Raw genomic sequence first — 4658 nt, forward strand, 5'->3', positions numbered from 1 at the left:
AATGATAAGTACATTCTTGTTCTCCAATAAATAGGAGTTTAGTTTTGATGTACAATACAATTATTAAAACAACAATCACAATACAGTGAAATATTTGATTTTTTCTACTATATCTAGTGTTCACTTGCTTTCTCTTCTCAATCTCTTCTCTATTATATATTCGTAACGCAATATTTTACAACACTTGATACTACATTTACAATTCTCATAAGCATATCCTTAAAGAGGCAGACATGAACCAAACTTGTCATGTTCATCATGTGGTTGATTTTAGCATTTGCAGCAATTTATTCATTGTTAATATTGATGTTAAACACGGAAGGAAAAATTCATATAATCCATGAAAAAGCTTAAATCACGCTTATGGCATGGGTCGGCTTTATGGATTGTTGGGACAATTTATCCACTTCACATAGATGTGTTGCTAAGATCAGCACATGCATTTTGGACATGAAATATTTTTAGGTAGAATTTATATATTCTCTTCCAACTCTACTGATATTTTGTCGAAAATCTATACGAAATTACCAAACTGGATTGTCTGTTATGCCATGAATGCTTATTAGAGATGTTGGAATTTCTTCAATTAAGTTCTTTAGAGAATTTAGGGGTAAGAATACTATCATTACTTTCATGTTAAATATTTATCTGTCTTTTTCCTATGCAAGCTCCAAGCTCAGAAGTCGATGAGATTGCCATCCAAGCCTGCAAACTGAAGGATCAAAGTCGAAATCATGGTGAGCATTTCCGAGGAAGATCTGCTTCATTGGCCGGTCGCCCTTCCCCGAGCCCAAACCATGACGAGGGAGAAGCCCATCAAAGACATCATCGCAGTCTGCACGCCATAGGAAAAAAGGAAAGGTCGCTCCTCAAATGTCTGCACGCATCATTAGAAATGCAGGCTGCAGGAATTCTTTGATCAAAAGGGACGCGAGAAAAGCATGACTTTTAATTGGCTACAGAATTATTTCGTGGACACAGTTGCATTCAGTACGATAATACAGAAGAAAACCTCTCATGAAAAGGAATCGACAAAGAAAAAAATTCTAGATTGCTCCACAAGCTAACTTGACCTCCCCTGTTTTCAGGGGTGTTTATGCTGTCCGCACTTAAATGCAAAAAGGGCTAGTGTGGTCAAGCCTAAAGATAAGGAGACCTCAAGCATATAGTTTGAATGAACGCACGAATTACTAAAGGATTAGCTTTAGTGTGGCCCGCAAAGGAAAGAACTTTTAACTGATCATACTCTAAAATCTTCAGGAACCAATATAGAAGTTAGCTCCCGTTTGCTATGAGACGAGTGACATTAATTTACTAAAAAGGATAAAGGTAAAGTTCTGTTGACAATTGATATTTTCACTTACAGAGATAGCTGGAGGCACAGCCACAAGTGGATCTTGAAAGAATCTGTTTGCTAGAGCGAGCGCAAGAAGGCTGCTCTGCATTCCTGCAAACGATACTTGCTATTAAGCGGAGAAAAAAAGAAAACCCTTTCCTTATGACAGATGGATAAGGAGGCACCTGTCTCAAAAGATAGTGTTCTTTGCAATGCTTTTACATCAGGAGCCTTCTGGAAGAAAAAACTGGGAAGGAAGTATCCAATGACAAATGCGGACAGATGAAACGCAATTATGAGTAACGAGATCATCAAACCCAATGAAGACATGATGGAATCAACATTTATCGCAAGAGGTGCTCCAACGCATAGAGCCGACACAAAGACGGAGAGCAGCGGCAAAAGTGGTTGTATGGCATTACAAATCAAGGGACGAACCTAAAGCAAACTATGAGATATTAAACTACTGAAACTCCCAAGCAAATGTATGTAGCAAAGGCGAGAGTTTAACCTATTCAGGAGCAAACCTGCAGTGATGGGTGCGACAACAATCTGCAAAATGCTGGAAACCATTCCTTTCACATCGACAGGCAACCTTTTGCCAATGAGAAGAAGTGACAACAAAGGGGTCACAAAAACAGCCGTAGCGGTAGATAATGATGTCATGACAATACTCAGAGGAGCCATTGATGGGTCAGTCAGAAATGTAGCATAATTAGAAAGCTGAGCCCCGCTCACACAAGACACCAGCATATTCCCAGCACCTAAAGTTTAGGTTCAGAGAAAGTCAATCACCAATTCACTGGCTTTAGAGAGGAGGAGACTAGTACTCACCAATGGACGTTGGGAGCGAAAACATTGTTACGGACATCATGCCAAAGAAATAACCAAGGAGAGGCTTCACAATGTACTGGCCGATATAGCCAGCAAAAATAGCAGCTGGTCTCTTAAACGCCTCGAGAAAGTCCCTCTCGCTGAAATTAATCCCCACAGCAAACATCAGAAACCCGATTGCAGGTGGATAGTACCTGAAAGCAGATTCGATAGAACCCATTAAGCATCGAGACATAAATTCATAGACGAGAAACGTATGAGGAGAAGATTTAGCAACCTGTTGGTGAACCAAGCGAAGGACGGCGGATATATAAGAGCCAGCAACGTACTCGCGAGTACGACATGAGGCAGAAAAGAATTTGAATTCTTTAAGACCTCCACGATAGACAACTGCTCCCTAGGCACAGATAGATGAGAAAAAAGACGACTGTTTCCTCATCTGCCTCAAAAGAACTACATAACAGAAGATCTAGTATGGAACGGACCAGTGCACATTGCTGCAATATGAGACCCATTTAGAGAACTGAATGCACCTGGATCGATTCAGCCGGCGACTCCCGGCCCGTCTCTGGCTCGAGAGGCTCAGAGAAATCCCCTGACTTACATTTGCTCGAGCCGTGTCTTCTGCTATGAACTACCAATTACCCCAGAAGAGGATCACGCAACAACCCATAAAACCAACCACCAAGTTATTAAAAAAACAAAAAAAGACCCAAGAGCTCAAAAACAAACGAAACAGCTTGTGCTATCGGAAGCAAAAGAGGCACCTGGACGGACCGGATATAGCGACGCCGCAAACCTAGGCGACCCAAAAAGAAAAGAATCGAGTCAGACCATCGCATTGTGGACCCAGAAACCAGAGACGAGCGTACGACCCGCAAGACGCGCGGAAGAACGCTAGAAAGAGCACGCTTACTCGAGGCCGAAGAGGAGAGTTCCGCGGCAGAGTCGGGACTCGACGCAGCTTCCGCGCGCGCAACGCACCCGGGCTGCAGCCGCAGTAGGCGAAGAGCGTGGATTGGGCCCACAAGCGCGTCGAGATCGAGCTCATGGCTTCGTCCCTCGAGAGGTGTTTCAGGAACGCCGACAGCGAGCGCGAGCGGAAGAAGAAACCGCAAAGCTTCCGGAGAGGTCATGGGTTTGACTTTTGGTCTGCAGTTCCCTCGGCAGTTGGTGCCGTCGCCGGCCTACTTAGAAGAGTGACGCCGTCTCTTTCTTGACCTTTTAAAAATAAATAAATAAATAAATAAATAAATAAAAGCCACTAAAAACCCAAAACATTACTTATAGTTTTTTTTTTTTTGGGTAAAGTACTTATAGTTTTTTTTTTTTTTTGGTAAAGAAAGTACTTATAGTTATTATGATACATTTTACCTTAAAATTTTATATAATACAAAAGATTTATATATTTACCCAAAACTTACCCCAAATTTTTTTCTATAATACCAAAAATCTCAAATTTGTATTTGTATGACACATTTACTCCAAAAAATTGATATCATAGAAAAATTGAATTTTTGGTGTCAAATAAATAAATTTGAGGTAAATGTGTTACACAGATAAAAATTTGAAGTTTTTGTATTATAAATGTATCATAATAGGCAAATTTTGAGATTTTTATGTCACAAAAAATAATTTATGGTAAATATGTCTGCACTGGAGCAAAATTCAAAATATTTTGTAACTTTTTTTCTTTTTTCTTAAATATTTGACCAACCTCTAGATTTTTTCGGAGAAAGATTTTGAAAAGCGTCTTCGATTTTGCTTTTGATATCATTATCAAATGGATTCCTTTCCTTCCTTATAATTACCATTTTCATTTGTTTTAATGCATTTCCAGTTGCATCTTTGGCATGTATATAATTTCCCAAATGATCACGTTTTATCTTTCAAACTATTTTCGTCCCCAAAAAGCATTCCAACATCCACCAGCACTCTCTTCCTCAACTCGAGAGGCTTACTTGATCGACACATTTATCACCAGGTCTTCACGAAAAGTATTAGAAAGTCATAAATCTATTATAATAATATTAGTTCAATCACAAACCTTTTAATTATACTAATTTAGTACTACACATTTTCGGATTGGTATCAATTCAGTCCATCTATTAATTTACTTTGGAAATTGCTGATTGTGGACGCTGCATCCCATGACATGGCAATTGTTGATGTGAATTTTTTTTTTTTTTAAATTTTAATAATTTTTAGAAATTTTATATTTTCGTTACTTTTTTTTTTTTTTCGGCCTAAGCAGTTGACAAAGGTCACACCGCCCGCAAGAGAGCACATCGCAACCCTCGCTAGATCTGGGACCAAGATGGGTTTCACTTCCTGAAATGTCTCTTCTTCTTCCAAGTCTTTCTTCCTCGGGTGCAAAAGCAACGTGCTTGTCTCTGCAATGAGCGCAATTGAGAGCTCTTGTGGACACGAAACCAGCCTATAACTAGAAAGCAGAGTACCTTTCATCACAAACCCTAAATGGCCATCC

General features: G+C 39.7%; 1 pseudogene; it reads right to left on the reverse strand.

Annotated features, from left to right (window-relative positions):
- Window positions 1-694: 694 nt before the first annotated feature.
- On the reverse strand, window positions 695-3306 carry LOC104445866 (annotated as a pseudogene).
- Window positions 3307-4658: the final 1352 nt, after the last annotated feature.

Source organism: Eucalyptus grandis, chromosome 5, assembly GCF_016545825.1.
Source record: "Eucalyptus grandis isolate ANBG69807.140 chromosome 5, ASM1654582v1, whole genome shotgun sequence".
NCBI lineage: Eukaryota > Viridiplantae > Streptophyta > Magnoliopsida > Myrtales > Myrtaceae > Eucalyptus > Eucalyptus grandis.